This window comes from Anopheles gambiae, chromosome 3 (assembly GCF_943734735.2).
Source record: "Anopheles gambiae chromosome 3, idAnoGambNW_F1_1, whole genome shotgun sequence".
Lineage (NCBI taxonomy): Eukaryota > Metazoa > Arthropoda > Insecta > Diptera > Culicidae > Anopheles > Anopheles gambiae.
Window position 1 is genome coordinate 55,881,914 of NC_064602.1, and position 19,932 is coordinate 55,901,845.

A 19,932-nucleotide genomic window follows, 5' to 3' on the forward strand; every position below is an offset into this window, starting at 1 on the left:
ACTATTTATCAATATTTTTTCAATCACTCCTCTAACTGTTACTTCCCTTTCACCTTGTCGACGATTACTGGTTAGGCAAAATACAAATACGAATTACTGGTCGCTTGATATCTTAACGTTGGACATTCGAAATGTTACTGCCCGTACCACACCGTCACTCCCTGGATGGACTTCTGACACTCTTCCTAATGGCCATTTCGTTGGGGGTACATTATCCTCGCGTAACAAGACTAACATACCGGGCACGATTGCGGTTACAGATCCAAGCCACTTCATTCTGGCATGGAGGTGTTGAAGATATTCCGTCTTCCATCTGACCCAAAACTGCTGTAACCGTTTTCTGACCAATCGCCAATGATTTAAACGGTTATCTGGGATGTCCTTCATATCGATCTCTATAGCGTGCTGCAGGTGAGATCCCGTCAAAAAGTGCCCTGAGATTGGCGCTTCAAAATCTGACGGGTCATCTGACAGTGAGGTAATGCCCGCTGCGCAAAGCGACGGAAGAAATTAAGGCGTTCGGAGAATTTTATCATGCCATCTTTTTCCCTCCAACGGCAAATTTGTCGAGCAGCTCGTCGAGCTACCCGTCCCTGGCTCCGCCTCAAACCCCTCGCCTGAGCGCGCTGTCGAAGGTTTGAATGTGTTGGTGCGTCACGTTAGACGGCCAATCGCTGTCAGCCATCGTCCGTGCTTTTTCCCTCCATAGCGCGATCTCTTTCTCGCGTGTGGTCAATGCTCGCGAGCTGTTGTGGCGCCTAAAAATGCCGTTAACAAACATTGCGGCGATGAAGTTGCATTTTCACAAATCAAACCAAAAAAACGCAATAAGTTCAATTGTTGCAATGTAAAAATGACTAAGGAATCGCTAGCTAACGCTGGAGGGTTTGCTGTGCAAGTCGCTGAACTCTAATTCGCATTGACACGTTCAGCCCGGCGCTGATTTTCATCAACATTCTGTTCCGCCGGCATCTAGAACGCAAGTTGATTGTAAAACCGGCATACTGGAAAGTCCACTGGCAGTCCCTGGGGCCTGCCATCGAACTGAACGTGTTAAGCATTAAGCATAACTTTGTTACCCTAAGCTTTTGCTTTCGTATGCTGTAGATTACAAAGATATCCTGAGCCATCTGCGCATGGGTGTGAGCGTGCGTGTGTGTGCAACACTTTCGCGAAATGTGTTTTCTTCCGGAAGGTTATGATCCATCGGTCAAAGAAAGGAAGGTGTTCATGAAAGACGGAAAGACGAATTGAGGCCCATGTCAATGGTAACTGATGACCGGGAGGAGGGGGTACTGGCACACAGCTGTTGGAAGATTGAACAGTATACTTAAATTGCCGGCGGATGGGGGGTAGTGGGGGGTGGCCATGGGACCCCTACGATCATCGGTCACAGGCCCTTAAATTGTAGTAGCCATGGGGGAAGGGGAGGTGCAAATGGTTCTCCAGCCACGGAGCCCCAACGACCATCTTTCCGGGGGCCCTTATCGCTAATACTCTGTCCAATTGTAGACGTACGGCATACTGCAGACTTGAGATCATCGGCGACCGCCTAGTCCGCCTACCGTTAGGTCCGCCGCTGGTTCATGACGGTGTTATTTTTTAACGTGGAGGTGCATCCTTCCCCCTGCCTGCAGCGTATGCATCGAGCAGGAGACAGTGTGGCAGAATGCAAGTTACCCGCTGGATAGGAGCGGTCCCGCGGCACCGCCATTATCCCGCACATCTGCATGCCCATCGTGGGTTCTAACCACGTATGAACCGTCCGCCTTAGCAAGAGCTGACTATACGGCGATGTGATATTCAAGTCCTGAAAAGGCCGGCATGATCGCGTTGGCTGGTACGCCAATAATAATAATAATAATAATAATAATAATTATAATAAGAACTTAGCATAGCAGTCCACTCTCGGGTAAGGTTTTTGTTTTGACTTTGTTGCTGCCGGGGCACTGCTGTGACGAGACAAATACACGGAATGCACTCGACCAAAACATGAACCTACCGATCCGAACCCATTCCAAGGCATTGCCGGTCACTCGGCGTCATGATAACTACTCCAAACCAACAAGCCACCAGATTCTGGACGCACAGGTGCAGCACCATACGCGCACCGCAATAAACAAATCCAGGATCCTCTTTTGTATGAATTAAATTCAAAATGTTGTTTCCACTTGCGTCCGCTAGCTGAATTGGAAATAAATGTGCAACATATCACACGCACGTTTGCTTTGATCGTGTGTCTTTTTGATACCCCCAACAGCAGAGCCGATCGCAAAGATGCCAATGCCAATGGTTGTGTTGTCTCTCAGGTAGCGAGATCGAAAATGCACTAACACATCCAAACCTTCGGCAGCGCCTCTGAACGCCTTGATTTCTTCCGTCGCTTTGCGCAGCGGGGCATCAACACATCCAAACCATCGATAGAGCACTCAGGCGAGGGGATGAGGCGGAACCACCCGCACAACAAAATCGAGCAGTTTTTGAGCTCGGTTTCTAGCTCGCTTTCCACCGAAACCGATCGAGAAAGCGAGCAGAAACGTCCGAAGAACCGATCGAAGCTCTTGATCGATTGAAGCGTTTACGGTCGTTCGAGAGAGCGCCCTGTATGTGTTTATCTCTTTCTGACAAAAAAGCTTCGTTACCGTATTAATACACGATGCGCAGTCTCAGATTGCGCATATATTCGTTTTATCAAAACATAAGTCATTTCGCGAAGCCAACCCTGAGCTATAAACGTCATTTCCATACATTTTCAGATTGCGCCAAGATTGCGCATAAATTTTCAAGATTATATGTCCGAGATATATAAATTTTTTTTGACAGATAAATATATCAAATCGACCCGTTTGACAGATAAATATATGCGCAATCTAAGATTGCGCATCGTCTATTGCTACGGTTACGCGACCGTGTTGATGCAAAAATGATAATGGCCGAAAAATAGTTCACACCCACTTTCTCTTTCTTTCCTCCTTCCCCTCTTCCCCATCCTTTCGCCTCGCTTTATCATTATTGGTTCTTGCTCTCTAGCTATATTGAGCGAGATGCTGAGAAGTTTTCGATCGCTTTGCGCAGCGGGTGGTCATGTCTTCGTACGATGCTGAAGCATTTCCAAGAACTCTTATTGGATGAAATTTCATTGATCTTACGGCAGCTTCCCACAATCTACCAAAGTGTGGGGCACGAGGTGGGATGAACTTCCACTGGATTGTATTTTCCGCACTCCATGATGAAACCTCTTCTCTATGCTTTAGCGAGCATAGCATTTCATATACTTGATGTAGCTCGTTTGCTGCTCCCTTAAAGTAGGTTCCATTGTCTGAATGCAGCTCCGTCACCAACCCTCGTCTTGCAACAAATCTCCTGAGTGCAGCCAAGAAGGCTGGAGTGCTTAGGTCGGATACTAATTCCAAATGAACGGCTCGAGTTACAAAATAAACAAAAACGGCTACAAATGCCTTTGTCGGTGCTCCTCTTCGATGTTGTGCCTTGATCTATACAGGTCCGCAATCTATACAGGTCCACTCCCGATATCACCAATGGTCTTGCTTCTGTTACTCGATTTGCAGGAAGATCGGCCATTGTTTGAACCACTCCCTTTGGATTACATTTGAAGCACCTAATACATTTGTGGCATACTTTCTTCACTATCGATCTTGCCCCAAATATCCAGAATCGTTGTCTAATCGCAGTCAGAGTTGTTTGTAGTCCAGCGTGCAATTGTTTTAGGTGATAATGTTCAGCCAGCATTCTTCCCAACAAATGGTTTTTTGGCACAGCTATTGGATTTTTTGCTTCTATACCCATGCGAGCCGGTCTCGTAGTACAGTCGTCAACTCGTACGACTTAACAACATGCCCGTCATGGGTTCAATCCCCAAATAGACCGCGCCGCCATACGTAGGACTGACTATCCTGCTATGGGGGGGGGATCAATTAGTCACTGAAAGCCTAAGCCCACAAGTGGGTACAGGCAGGCCTTGACCGACATCGGTTGTTGAGCCAAAGAAAAAAAAACCCATGCGTGCATTTTGTAACCTTCCATTTAACCGAATGATCCCTTCTGCGTCGATAAATGGCTTATACCCTCTCAATGGATGACTGGGGAATTTCCTTCCTACTTGGGAGATAACTTAATTCCTTTTCAAAACATTGTTTCTGAGCTAGTCGACACAATACCCGCTCTGATCGCAAACGTTCTTCTGTGGTGAGGATTAGCGTCTCGTATTGAACTACTGAAGATCCATGCTGTTTTGACTCTCTCTTCGATCGCATTCGCACACCTTGTAGGCACCTTAAGCAGTAACCTACTATTAGACGAAGCTTAGCGAAAGATGAATAACGATTGAACGACCAGTCAACAAATGCCTCTTGATTAACTGAGGAGGCTATTAACTACACCTTCCTTTCTTCGCCTGTTGATATTGCTCTTGCTTCGGGCAATGTTGGCCATTTTTCTTCAGCTTCTGATAGCCAAGTAGGCCCCGACCACCAAAGCGCATTATTAATTAATCGCGATGGTTCACATCCTCTCGACACTAAATCGGCTGGATTGTCTACTCCAGGTACATGTCGCCAATTACATCCAGCGGTCAACAATTGGACCTTTGTCGTGCGATTGCCCACAAAAGTTTTCCACATATGATGAGGGGACTGGATCCAATGCCATGTTGTCATAGAATCAGTCCATAGGAAACACGGCCCTCCACGCAGCCTCCCCTTTCTTGAAAAGTCCCATAGACGGCTTCCTAACAGCGCTGCACACAACTCTAATCTCGCAATGGTCAAACGCTTTGCCAATGGAGCAACCTTGGATCGAGAGATCAGCAGCTGCACCTTCGCTGCTCCCGACGGGTCTACATTCCGCACATACAAACATGCACCATATCCACGCTCAGATGCATCACAAAATATATGGCACTCAATCGTCTCACTTGAGCACACCAACCGTGGAAGCTTTACATCTTGCAGCACATGAAGTTGGGTTGCAAAATTTGTCCATTCACGACTCAAGCCTTCCGGCAACTCTTTATTTCAAGGCCAAGAAATTCCATTAACATCTTTCAGCTTCCATAATTGCTGCATAAAGATTTTTGCCACCATTTTAACGGGGTCCACAAATCCCAGAGGATCGTACATCCTTGCGATCGCACCCATTACATTTCGTTTGGTAGCACTGGATGACAACATGATGCTAGGAACTCGTACTCTCATTATATCCGTCCTCGGCTCCCATATTACTCCTAATGTACTGACCATGCTTTCTCCCACATTTAATACATGCACATCTGTCTTGGCTAGATCTTCCTTTGGAATTCCCTTTAATGCTTCTACCATGTTTAAAACCCATTTCCGGAGCTTAAATCCTGCCTTTGCCAACATTTCGACCACGTCTTGTCGTATTAGTTTTGCTTGATCTGCAGATTCGGCACCCGAAATCAAATCATCAACATAGAAATCGTTGTACCATCGTTTTGACGCCGGAAATTCACTCACCATCTTCAAAGGCTCGCCTTAAAGTTCTTATTGCCCGTACCTGGCAATAAGAACTTTAAGGCGAGCCTTTAAAGATGGTGAGAGTAAATTGCGGTTCCATATGTGACAGTGTTTAGTTTAAATGTACCCACTGGCTCTGCCTCATGTGATCGCCTAAAAAAGCACTGCAGCTCTCGATCCTTCTCATCTATCAACACCTGCCGATACATTTTCTCCACATCGGCTACCATTGCTACTTTGTTCAATCGAAAGCGCAATAAAATAGAGATAAGATCGTCTTGCAATTGAGGTCCGGTCAACAAAATATCGTTGAAACACCTTCCACTGTCTGTTTTGCACGAAGCATCAAACACGACCCTGCACTTGGTAGTTGTGCTGTTTAGCTTCCATACGGCATGATGAGGTAAATAGTATTGTATACTCTGTTTGTTCCGCTCATCGGTTACCTTTGTCATGTGACCTAATTCAAGATATTCATCCATAAAATTATGATATTCTTCGCTCAAGCATGTATCCCTCTTCATTTGCCGCTCTACTGCTCCGAATCGTTTTAGAGAAATTGATCATATGATTCTCCTATTTCCCTTTTATAGTTGTCCTTCTTTGGCAACTGTAGTATATATTTCCCATCTTCATTTCGTCGTGTTGTTTTATCATACCATTCTTCATATAGTTGCTCCTCTGTTGACAAAATCTTCTCCTTAGGAATATCTTCCAATCTTACTAACCTTTCCATTGCAGCATTAAAATCATCATCTATCGCACATCCCGCAATGATTTCGTTGAAATTGTCCTCAATAGCTTCTGTCATGTTCCCGATGACAATCCAGCCTAACTTTGTTTCGAGCAATCGAGGAAGATATGACGCCAACCTTATTTTTCCTTCACCCTGCAACTCTGCAAACAAGCCGGCTCCTATTAGAATATCAATTCGCTCTGGCTTTTTAAACGTTGGATCTATACCTGAACTATACCTGATGGTATGTTCCATCGATTGACTTCTACCATTTAACTCTGATAGTCGGATGTAACCTTCGGTAACACCAAAAATTGCAATCCTGCTTGGAAATCGGAAACACGCGATCTAATGCTAGTAGAAACCATGCTGGTTGCAGTAACTGCCACTGCACCAATTCCTAATAACGGTCTGGACATTCGCAATCTCTTCAATTTTAGTTGTTGTGCCAGTCGTTCAGTAATAAAGTTAGACTGCGAACCTTGGTCTAGCAACGCCCTAGCTGGTAACTCTTCATTATCACTTCCGCGAATCCACACCAGTGCTGTTAGTTACGCAATTAGTGCTAGGTGCTATCGAATTTGCACATTACCAGTGTCGTACGCAGCGTATTCCAATGCTGCGTTGGTTCTTCCAGCCGTTTCATTCCTTGAACTAGTCGTCGTGTTTCGTTAACAATTTTGGTTAATTCAGATGACGTTGCGGCACTCATCGGTTCCAGCTGGACAACCGCTTTAAACTATTCCCTTCGCAGCTGCTTATTGTCGTCGTATCTCTGCAACAGGATGTCCCAGGTTGACGCGTAGCTTTTCTCCTCCAGTGGCACATGCTCAAACTGTAATGCAGCTTCTCCCTTCAGCGAAGCTAAAAGATACTGAAGTTTGGATACATCCGGTAGCTCAGCCACATCATGCACTAATGACACAAAACAATCCTTATACGTTACCCACTGGCTAATGTTACCATCAAACGTCGGAAGTTCGAGTTTTGGTAAACGCATTTTAACACTCGCGGTAGTCGTATTCGCCATCGTGCTATTTGCGATCGGCTGCACACTTTCATCAGTCTTCAACAGATCCATGATAAACCCTCTCACACGGTGAAACTTTTTAAAGAAATTCCTTCTATCATTTCGCATCTGCACTTCATCTGCTTCTTCATCTTCAATAAGCAAATTTTCCCTCGCTTCTTCGTACGCATCCTTCGCTCCTTCTAATGCTTTCAATTGACTTTGTAGTTCTACCCGCTGTTCAGAATCTTTATAGTTGTCTACAAACCATCAACATGTTTTAGTGAATCACAAACAGCCGAACGATTTCTACCAAAACTTTCCACCCACGCTTACAAATTGTGACTGTACTTAACACAATTTCCAGATCCGGTTCGAAGGACCAAATGTTCTATAGCTCACAACTAATTTAATTTCGGATCGATCGGTTCACTACTAAACATCGCGGTGGTTACGTTAAGACTAATTTATTATACATATTTACAATTCACTTACACCTTAATCCTATTCTAATCCTAAGTCTATCACCAATATATACACGTTTTAGATCCGTCTAGCGGATTGCCTACTCATAGGCGCAAACATGCTCCATGGATTTGTGATATAAATATTCGATTCAACATAGTTTTCGAAATTCGTTAGCCCTTGTACTCAGTAGCCCAAGGATACTTCAGTATTTTTCGATATGAATTAGCTATACACGAAAGTTTGGAGGGGTAGATGATTGATCCCCTCAGCGTATGTCTCTTCCCGAAGGGCTGCGCTGGCTTCTTCCGTCTTGGCTCGCTGCAAGACTCTAAAAAGCCAACGAACGTAGGCCCTACGACGAGACTGAAGGTTAGAGGATAAGCCTTGCAAATCACCCTCGTAAAAACTTCACCGCAACGCACAGTCAACAAGAAGAAGTACCGTATCGGACCAATCGATTTAGACCCACGCAAGGAAAAAGGACTTACGATTGGAAGCTCGGGATATGGAACTGCAAAACCCTCTCATCGGATGTAAAGACCCGAATTGCGTTCGATGAGGTCTGGGCCCGCGGTTTCGAAATAGTAGCACTTCAGGAGGTATGCTGGAAAGGCGTGACGGTGCGCCAGTACCGTAGCAACTGCACGATCTACCAGAGCGGTGGAGAGAAGCGCGAGCTCGGTACTGCGTTCATGGTGCCGGGTGCGATGCAGCAGAGAGTGATGGGGTGGTGGCCCGTGAACGAAGGGATATGCAGGTTGAGAATTCGTGTCAGATTCTTCATCCTGAGCAATATTAATGTGCATAGTACGCACCTTCGGAGCACCGATGACAAGAAGGAGGCTTTCTATACGCAGCTGGAGAGGGAGTACTACCGCTGTCCTAAACATAACGTGAAGGTCGTCTTCGGAGACCTTAATGCTCAGGTCGGACAGGAGGAGGCATATAAACCAACGATTGAAGCTTCAGCGTCCACCAGCTGACTAATGACAACGGCCTCAGGCTGATAAACTTTGCCTCCTCCAAGCATATGAGCATCCGCAGCACCTTCTTCCAGCATGCACGCCGTCATAGTTACACCTAGAGACACCCGAAGGGTGATTCAAAGTCCCAAATCGATATCGATCTGATTGACAGAAGGCACTTCTCGGATTGTATCGACGTTAAAACGTATGGAGAAACTCTCCGTGGTTAACAACCAACGAAGTCAGGCCACCCCAAGGCACAACCTGGACCGGTTGAAGTATGCTGATATGGCGGAGGGGTATGCGACAGCGCTCGGGGAAGCGCTACCGGCCGAGAACAACATCGCCGCGATGCCCCTCGCAGACCACTGGCGTATGGTGGAACAAGTCATCAGCACTGCAGCCGAACACAAGATCGGCCGCTTACCACGTAGAGAGAAAAAGGAATGGTTCGACGAAGACTGCAGACGAGCACTATCCGAGAAGAATGCAGCGCGCGCCCGCATGCTACGGCATGAAACCCGTCAGAACGTGAAGATCTGAGGAAACAGCAAACCCTGCTCTTCCAGGCCAAGCAGCGCCGTTTTGAAGTCAGACAAACAGCTGCTGGAGCAGCTCTCTCAGTCGGGGGACACCCGATTGTTCTAAAGCCATCAGAGATTGAAGGAGGCACGGAGCGGGGTTGCTCCTAAAACCGCAATGTGCCGGGATGCGGAAGGAAATCTCCTGACGGACGAGCGGGATGTGATCGAAAGGTGGAAGTGCTATTACGAAGGACATCTGAATGGAGCAGAGGCAGGAGAGGCTGGTGCAAGTGGCAGAACAAGGCAACCACCACAGCAGCAGCACAGCAGTAACAACAGTGACAGCAACGGAACAGACGACGAGGTGCCCCCGCCATCTCTGGATGAGATTGCCAGCGCCATCAAGCAGCTTAAGAGCAATAAGTCTGCCGTCAGCGATGGACTGCCGGCCGAGCTCTTCAAGATGGAGCCGGAGAGGCTTACCGTCGAAATGCATCAGCTGATCGTGAATATAAATGTGTTACATAGACATAGAATGTAGATACATATTGAGTAAATGAATTACCCGTGCATAAAAAAAACTGACTTTAACAAACATTGAAGTGGCCGCTTCTGTAGATGTGTGGTTTAACCCACCAAACTGAGAGTTTTTTGGCTTTGTTCGATGCAACTGGATTTTTAGTACAGGAAATTGGTGGCGTTTTCGGTATCTTGGTTATTTGGGGTGTGAGCGATCGCTGAACGAAAGAAACAAACACAAGCACACGAAAGGATGATCGCGCATGGGCGCGAGCATTGAGAGAGCGCACCGTATATTTTGTATGGTACCCGTTCCCTCCCCTTTTTTTAAGCCTAGGAAATCTTCCATCGGGTTAACTCTAGGTTTTTACGCACACTATGTTAAAAATTACCCGCTCTTTGCCTGTAGGATGCCCAGTTCGGCATAAGGCGTAGGGGAGCACAGCGAACTCGATGGCTAGACCAGGTGAAGCGAGACCTGACGGATATCGGGTGTCTGCATGGATGGGAGGCTGCAGCCAGGGACCAAGCATCCTGGAGAATTGTTGTTGACCGGGCCATGTCACATCGACGTGCTCTATTGTGAGCAGGCTAACAAGAGAGAGAGAGAGAGAGAGAGAGAGAGAGAGAGAGAGAGAGAGAGAGAGAGAGAGAGAGAGAGAGAGAGATAGAGAGAGAGAGAGAGATAGAGAGAGAGAAATATTTACTCACCAGAATGTTTTAAAATTAAGATAAAATTTTTTTGTATCCGTTTTGGTATGCAAACGCATCCGAAAATGTTCCTGCAACAAGTAAACATGAAACAAATCAATTTGTTTCTCAGCCAACAAAAATGTTCCAGCAACTTGAGTCTGACAGTTCGTCCATACAATTTGGTAACAAATGTTCCCGCTACCTTTTCATATAGCGCGTGGCCACGGAGCTGAAAAAATGTTGAAAATTTTTTCAACTTTGTCAAAATTGCTTTTATACTGCAAAAAAGAGCTTTTCTCGTGGCCGCACCAAAAACATGCACAAGAGCGACAAAAAGCTCCAACATCTGAATATCATCGATATTTTGTTTAAGAAACACTAACTAGGTACATAAATCAATTAGAATCATGCATTTTAGCATTATTATCATAACAATGGGTCACAACTGCGCCAAATAGCTGTTTGTTTAGGCTTTTTCACGAACGTCAAATTTTGTCAACTTTTGTCAACTTTTTTTCCTGGCTGCTCCAGGCAAGGTGGATTAAAAATATCAGGTGGTGGATTAGGGCCTTTGGGGGGTCGCCATAGTTGAGGGACTTTACGTCATTTTAGAACCGTTAAGCATTGGTTTCCGCACACAAAGCTTAGCCAATAGAACAGATTTCTTTGTTATTATGTGCATTTTTGTGTGTCTATTGCTTTTATCGAAAAAATTAGATATATTAACAAAAGATTTGATGATTTGTTTATGTACGAAATTTAAAATCATGTGAGTAAGAGTTCTAATCTCGCGTAAATTGTCCATGCGGCTCGTCGATAATAAGGAATCAATGTGAAAATTGAAAAAATAATGGTTTTCTTAATTTTTATCTCCAAAAATGTCGAAAACACAATGTATTATGGAATAAATTCACGGAATAAAACAAAATAACACACTTTAATCCATGTTCTAATGTTTAATAAGAACTCGCAAAGTCCAAAATATATTTTTAAAGAATATTTAATCGAAAAAATTTGGTAGATATATTAAATGAACAAATTTAATAAATGTAAACAAAGTTTGAATCCTGGGGACCTTACGTCAAGTGACGAATTGTCAAAATGCACTAGAGTCCACCACCTGATATTTTTAAATCCACCTTGGCTCCAGGTCACAAAATTTTGACAAAAGCTCAAAAAAGTGACAAAAGCTCACATTTTGAAAAATTTGTCAGCATTTTGTCACTCCCGTGGCCTTTCGCTTATAGCACTTAGCCTAATTAGACATTCCCCGCTGTTCAAAGCGACGGAAGAAATCATGACGTTCGGAGAATTTTATCATGCCTTCTTTTTCCCTCCAACGGCAAATTTGTCAAGCAGCTCGTCGAGCTACCCGTCCCTGGCTCCGCCTCATTCTAATCGCCATAGCGCCATCTCTTTCTCGCGTGTGGTCAATGCTCGCGAGTTGTTGTGGCGCTTTAAAAGCCGTTAACAATTCACATTTTCACAAATAAAAAAAAGGCGCAATGAGTTCAATTGTTGCAATGTAAAAATGACTAAGGAATCGCTAGCTCACGTTGGAGGGTTTGCTGTGCAACGCGCAGAACCTTAATTCGCATTAACTCGTTCAGTCCAGCGCTGATTTTCATCAGCTTTCCGTTCCGCCGGCATCAAGAACGCAAGCTGATTGTGAAACCGGCATACTGGAACGTTCACTGGCAGTCCCTGCGGCCTGCCATCGAACTGGACGTGTAAAGCATTAAGCATAACTTTGTTACACTAAGCTTTTGCCTTCGTATGGTGTAGATTATACAGATATGCTGAGCCGTCTGCGCATGGGTGTGAGTGTGCGTGTGTGTGCAAAACTTTCGCCAAATGTGTTTTCTTCCGGAATGTTATGATCCATCGGTCAAAGAAAGGAAGGTGTTCATGACAGTGGCGGATTAGAGGAACATGGTAACTAATGACCGGGAGGAGGGGGTATTGGCACACAGCTGTTGGGAGATTGAACAGTATACTTAAATTGCCAGCGGAGGGTGGGAGGGGGGGGGGGCTTCGGCCATGGGACCCCTACGATCATCGGTCACAGGCCCTAAAATTATTGCCGGCATGAGGGGGGTGGGGGGCCCAAATAGTTCTCCAGCCAAGGGGCCCCAACGACCATCTTTCCGGGGGCCCTTGTCGCTAATACTCTGTAAACATACGGCATACTACAGACTAGAGATCTTCGGCGCCCGCCTAGTCCGCCTACCATTAGGTCCTCCGCTGGTTCATGACGGTGTTTTTTTATCGTGGAGGTGCATCCTTCCCCCTGCCTGCAGCGTATGCGAGACATCGAGCAGGAGACGGTGTGGCAGTACGCAAGTATGCAACCGACTTTGTAGCCGCAGCGGATGAAAATGTACGCATCAGAATCAAACAGTTGTGGGGTTTCCGCACGCACACACACACGCACGCAGGCACACATGCATGTATGCACGCACGCCAGCACGCACCCACGAATGCGTGCATGCGAACACGCACCCACGAACGCACGAACGAGAGCGCGCAACCCCCGCCAATCCCTCCCCCCTCCCCCGCCGCATGAACGAGTACGGCTACCTTATCGGTAGAACGGCTGGTTCAGCTATCTTGTTGCGCATCCTCATCCCTAGCGCCGGGCGGGGTGGGGGATCGCGGAGATGATAGAATGAACGGTCACTTTCCACGCGCTGTGTGTGTGTCGAGACCCGAAAACTCGAGACAGATTTCGGCACATTAAAATAAAATTATAGCCACTATACACTGTGCTACATGATGCTTAGAAGGTCGTTGAAGCATCAAACATATTCAAATTAAAAAAAAATAGATTAGTGTTAGACGTTCTCTTACGCTTGTTTTAAATTGGCATCGTCACCCTCGATTGGCAGGGGCATCAAATGGTCTCATCAGCAGCGGCACGAAATAAAATAAACCATCAATACACCGATAACACTTTGCATCTCAATCCAGCTTCTCCCGCATCCCCGCACAACAAAATCGAGCAGTTTTTGAGCTCGGTTTCTAGCTCGCTTTCCACCGAAACCGATCGAGAAAGCGAGCAGAAACGTCCGAAGAACCGATCGAAGCTCTTGATCGATTGAAGCGTTTACGGTCGTTCGAGAGAGCGCCCTGTATGTGTTTATCTCTTTCTGACAAAAAAGCTTCGTTACCGTATTAATACACGATGCGCAGTCTCAGATTGCGCATATATTCGTTTTATCAAAACATAAGTCATTTCGCGAAGCCAACCCTGAGCTATAAACGTCATTTCCATACATTTTCAGATTGCGCCAAGATTGCGCATAAATTTTCAAGATTATATGTCGGAGATATATAAATTTTTTTTGACAGATAAATATATCAAATCGACCCGTTTGACAGATAAATATATGCGCAATCTAAGATTGCGCATCGTCTATTGCTACGGTTACGCGACCGTGTTGATGCAAAAATGATAATGGCCGAAAAATAGTTCACACCCACTTTCTCTTTCTTTCCTCCTTCCCCTCTTCCCCATCCTTTCGCCTCGCTTTATCATTATTGGTTCTTGCTCTCTAGCTATATTGAGCGAGATGCTGAGAAGTTTTCGATCGCTTTGCGCAGTGGGTCGTCTCAAGGTCAAACACAAATTAATAAATGCTAACACCCACCAATAACAATACACAACCGCAATGCACATATATAAATCAACGCATGCACCACAACAACCAATCAGCTGGCGGCACGGGCTGAATCTCAAGTAAGGCAGGGCAAGTGAAAGTGGGTGAAGAAGCGGACGAAAAATGGGCATCACCCGCTGCGCAAAGCGATCGAAAACTTCTCAAACTCTCGCTCAATGTAGCTAGAGAGCAAGAACCAAAAATGATAAGCGTCCGCTGCGCAAATGCGTGCAGTTTCCAGCGCAGAAAATGTACCAAAATCTGCGCTGGCCAGCGCAGATTTTGGCCCGTTCCCCGCGCTGGACTTCAGCGATTCCTGCGCTGGGTCGAGCAAGTTTAGCACCATCTGCTGGCGAAATGGACGAACTATTTATGGCGGCGGAGCAAAAAAAAACGGTCAAAAAAATTTAAAAATATTGGCGCCCACTTTTTCGTCCGCTTCTTCTCCCTCCCTCACCCTGCCCTGCCTTACTTGTACTTACGGCGCTTTGCCCGTGCTTTCCGCCGCCAGCTGATTGGTTGTTGTGGTGTATGCGTTGGTTCATATATGTGCATTGCGGTTGTGTATTGTTATTGGTGGGTGTTAGCATTTATTAATTTGTGTGTGACCTTGAGACGCTGTGGGAGAAGCTGGAATGGGATTCAAAGTGTTATAGGTGTATTGATGGTTTATTTTATTTCGTGCCGCTGCTGATGAGACCATTCGATGCCGCTGCCAGTTGAAGGTGAAGAAGCCTATTTAAAACAAGCGTAGGAGAACGTCTAACACTAATCAAATATTTTTTAATTTGAACATATTTGATGCTTCAACGACCTTCTAAGCATCATGTAGCACAATGTATAGTGACTATAAAATTTTTTTTTAATGTGCCGAAATCTGTCTCGAGTTTTTGGGTCTCGTCACACACACACACACAGCGCGGGGAAAGTGGCCGTTCACTCTATCATGTCGCGATCCCCCACCCCGCCTGGCGCTTTGGATGAGGATGCTATAAGAAAGCTGAACCAACCGTTCTACCGATAAGGTAGCCGTAATCGATCATGCGTGGAGGGGGGGGGGGGGGTGGTCTAGTTGGGGGAGGGGGAGTGCGTGCTTACGCGACTTCGGGGGTGCGTGCTCGCGAGCGCGCATTCGTGGGTGCGTGCTGGCGTGCGCGCTTTCATGCTCGCGGGCGCGCGTAGCTGTGTGTGCGTGCTTGCGTGCTGGCGTGCGCGCGTTCATGCATGTGTGCGTGAGCGTGTGTGTGTGTGTGTGTGTGTGTGTGTGTTTTGGTTGCGCGTGCGTGTTTGTGTGTGAGTTTGCGCGCGCGTGTTTGTGTGTTTGTGTGTGTGTGTGTGCGTTTGGAAACCTCAAAACTATTTGATTCTGATGGGTACATTTTCATCCGCTGCGGCTACAAAGGCCATGCATTTTCGATCTCGCTACCTGAGAGACAACACAACCATTGGCATTGGCATCTTTGCGATCGGCTCTGCTGTTGGAGGTATCAAAAAGACACACGATCAAAGCAAACGTGCGTGTGATATGTTGCACATTTATTTCCAATTCAGCTAGCGGACGCAAGTGGAAACAACATTTTGAATTGAATCCATACAAAAGAGGATTCTGAATTTGTTTATTACGGTGCGCGTATGGTGCTGCACCTGTCCGTCCAGAATCTGGTTGCTTGTTGGTTTGGAGTAGTTATCATGACGCCGATTGCCCGGCAATGCCTTGGAGTGGGTTCGGATCGGTAGGTTCATGTTTTGGTCGAGTGCATTCCGTGCATTTGTCGCGCCACAGCGGTAGACTCGGCAGCAACAAAGTCAAAACAAAAACTTTCCCCGAGTGTGGACTGCTATGCTAAGTTCTTCTTCTTATTATTATTTTTATTATTGGCGTAATGGCCTACGCGATCATGCCGGTCTTTTCAGGACTTGAGTACCACGTAGTCGGAGCCGGTGACTAACCCCTTGCAACGGCGAACGGTACATGCGCGATTAGAACCCACGACGGGCATTCAGATGTGCGGAATGATGGCGGTGCCACGGGCCCGCTCCTATCCAGTGTGCAACTTGCATACTGCCACACTGTCTCCTGCCCGGTGCATACGCAGCAGGCAGGGGGAAGGATGCACCTCCACGATAAAAAAACACCGTCATGAACCAGCGGTGGATCTAACGGTAGGCGGACTAGGCGGTCACCGAAGATCTCTAGTCTGTGATATATTCATATTCATATTCATATTCATATTCAAATTTATTTGTCTACCTTTTGGTTACACAAATACTTAAATAATACTTATTACCTATGTTCCTAACCTAACAAAAATTAACACAAATTATCTAAAATTTGAGAAAAAATTTTTTTTTTAGAAAATTAGAATTTAAAATTGAAAAATTGAAAATTAAGGCAGCACGGGATTATGGAGGGTTCTGATGCGGGAACGGAAAGAGGATAAGGGAAGGTTGAAATCAAACATAGAATATACACAGTTAAATCGACGAATTGCACGAAGAAGGGGGTCATTACGGCCCACTGCAGTTCGGCGGGAAGGGATCACTAGGGGAGGGCGGTTTCGAAGAACACGGTTAGGGGCGTAGAAAGGGATAGAAGAAAGAAGGGAAGGAGAATCAATATTACCAAGGAGTAATGCGGCAATAAAGGTGGATTGGGCATGGGAACGGCGGTTTTCCAATAGTTCCAGGCCAAGCTGCCGGCACCTGCCCTCGTAAGGAGGTATGGGGGAGGACAATCTACCCAGGATTTTACATATAGCAAACCTGGTGAACGATCGCTGCACCCGCTCGATACGTTCCACGTGGGTTCGAGCTATAGGGGACCAGACTACTGAGCAGTACTCCAAAATCGATCTGACCAGAGAGCAGAACAGAGTCTTCAGGCACATTGGGTCGGAGAAATCGCACGCAATTTTCTTTAGGAGACCCAATGTTTTCCGCGCCTGATTGACAACTGAGTCAATGTGGTGGCTGAAGGTGAGGCCTCTGTCAAGCAACCCAAATAGCCAGCTCGTACTTTATAGCTGATTTAGGGCTGTTTAACGAAAAATCGTTCCGATGTCGTACTTTGTGGCTGATTAAGAGATAGACGGTACTTTGCGGAAATATGGAGATTTTTAACAGGCACATGGTACTCTTTGGAACTTTGCGGCTGATTAGCACTATGCGTAGGGTTCATGATGGAACTTGAAGGCTTGTTAAGAAAGGGTACTGAACTTGGTGGAACTTTATAGCTTTTTAATGCATGACATCGGTTCAAGGTGGCTCTTGTCAAAGTGTCAAAGACGGACGCCGGCAATAATCTCATTGCTGCTGCACAAGTTAGATTCGTTAATTGAAGAATGAATTTTGAGTGAAGTGATTGTGAATTATCAGTAAATTGTGTAAAATTTTGTGTAATTCATCAATACAAAGAATTTAAAAATATACATATGTGTTTAAACGAAAAAAAATCTTGTTGTTTATTTCATCGATGACGCTTGCTTGACAATAAAACACAAAGAAAAATAATCCCTGGCACCGTGGCATAAGGAAACTGCTTAGGCGCTGTTTGAAAGACCCACATAGAACTTTGATGCTGTTTATCTACTGCAAAAGGCGAATTCAAGCAGCGATCTTTAGCGTGCCAAAATGAGCTGATTAAGCAATTCTGGCTGTTTGGGAAGACACCGAGGTCTTTTACGACACAAACACGATTGACTGGTACAGAATTTAGGACGTACGAGTAAGTGATTGGAGACTGCGAACGACTAAACGAAATGACGTTACACTTATCAGGACATAATGTGAGGGAATTACTAGAACACCAAGACGAAAAACGATCAAGAATATTTTGTAGGGAAATGCAATCACTAGGAGACGAAACTGGGAGAAAGATTTTGAGGTCGTCTGCGTAGCAGAGGAAACACTCAGGAGGGAGGGTGGTACGGACATCATTAATAAAAATTATGAACAGCAAAGGACTTAGAACACTACCTTGCGGTACGCCTGCACTACATGAAAAGGGAGTCGAAAACATATCATTAAATTTGACACTATAGGAACGATCACATAGAAAAGAACGTAACCAAGATACAAAAATATTATTGACGTCAAGTTGTGAAATTTTATTTAGAAGTAAGGAATGAGGAATACGATCAAATGCAGATTTGAAGTCAGTATAAATAGTATCAACTTGTTTAACTGACTCTAACTGGGATGATACGAAAGAGGTGAAGGACATAAGGTTAGTTGTTGTAGAACGGTTATGAAAAAAGCCATGTTGCTCAGGGATAATAGTAGAAGAGGTGAGTTTAAACATATAGGTATGGATAATATGCTCAAATACCTTGGTTATTGCGCATTGTATTGAGATGCCACGGTAATTGGAAATGACAGACGGGTTACCTTTTTTGTGAATCGGAACTAGCCATGCTCGCTTCCACAATAAAGGGAATGAAGACGAGGACAAAGATAGGTTGAACAATTTTACCAATAGAGGGACGAATAGAAAAGGTGACTTTTTTAAAACCGAGGCTGGTATTCCATCCGGTCCAGGGGAGAAGGATGGCTTAAATTTTTTAAGAGCTTCAGAGACTGTATTAACATTGACAATACCCTCAGCCCATGCGACGGAGTTTAAACCAGGCCACATGCCCTCAGACTCTGTCAAAGGTTGACTCTCCGGTCTAGACAGACCATTGGCGAAATGCTCAGCGAATAGGGAACAGGTGTCAGCAGCATTGTCCGTAGTGACCGAACCGAGCGACATGGAAGTAGGAAGGGAAGAGGGATTACGACGCTTCTTGGCATAAGACCAAAAAAGTTTAGGATTACGGTATAACATGCATTGAAGCCTTCCAAGATACAACCTATAACTGGCCCGATTATAAATACGAAAAGCAGAAGCGGCATATTTGAAAACTCTACGATTATACTCAGAAGGAGTTGAACCGAGTTTTTTGAGGGCACGTGTCCTATCCGCCTTTAATGACCGCAATGTAGCATCGTACCAAGGAAGGCGAGAGGAGGGTTTAGAACGAGGACAACATAAAGGGAGAGCTGCCTTAACAATATTACTAAATTGCTCCACCGCTACGTCCACAGTGGAGGGAGAATCGGTTCTAATTTCTAAAAAATTCCAATCAGAGTTGGTTATGATTTCCCTAAATTTTTCTAAGTTCATTTTCCGATAATTCAACTCAGATTTGTTATCTCTAACATTATTACCATTATGCGGTAAAGGAACATTTACTACGAATTCCAGAGGTGGGTGATAATGATCTAATATGCCGTATGTCTACAAGTATTAGCGACAAAGGCCCCCGGAAAGATGATCGTAGGGGTCCCATGGCCACCCCCCCTCCCCCCCCATCCGCCGGCAATTTAAGTATACCGTTCAATCTTCCAACAGCTGTGTGCCAGTATCCCCTGCACCCGGTCATCAGTTACCATTGACAGGGGCCTCAATTCGTCTTTCCGCCTTTCATGAACACTTTCATTTCTTTGACCGATTGATCATAACATTCCGGAAGAAAACACATTTGGCAAAAGTGTTGCACACACAGGCATGCTCACACCCACGCGCAGATGGCTCAGCATATCTATGTAATCTACAGCATACGAAACCAAAAAAAGCTTAGTATAACAAAGTTATGATTAATACTTTACACGTTCAGTTCGATGGCAGGCCCCAGGGACTGCCAGTGGACTTTCCAGTATGCCGGTTTTACAATCAACTTGCGTTCTAGATGCCGGCGGAACAGAATGTTGATGAAAATCAGCGCCGGGCTGAACGTGTCAATGCGAATTAGAGTTCAGCGCGTGAACTAGCGATTCCATAGTCATTTTTACGTGGCAGCGTTTGAACTCATTGCGCTTTTTTG

The 19,932-nt window shown here is 45.5% G+C and overlaps 1 long non-coding RNA gene across 2 annotated transcripts; it reads right to left on the reverse strand.

Annotated features, from left to right (window-relative positions):
* Positions 1-7,691: 7,691 nt before the first annotated feature.
* Positions 7,692-15,086, reverse strand: LOC133393504 (uncharacterized). Of its 2 annotated transcripts, none has more exons than XR_009766208.1 (3): positions 14,060-15,086; positions 10,428-10,498; positions 7,692-10,307 (listed from the first exon to the last, which is right to left on the reverse strand). It is a non-coding gene; the product is annotated as an uncharacterized LOC133393504 (long non-coding RNA). The 2 variants fall into 2 exon arrangements; XR_009766209.1 differs by lacking the exon at positions 14,060-15,086 and adding an exon at positions 13,260-14,053.
* Between the last annotated feature and the right edge of the window lie 4,846 nt (positions 15,087-19,932).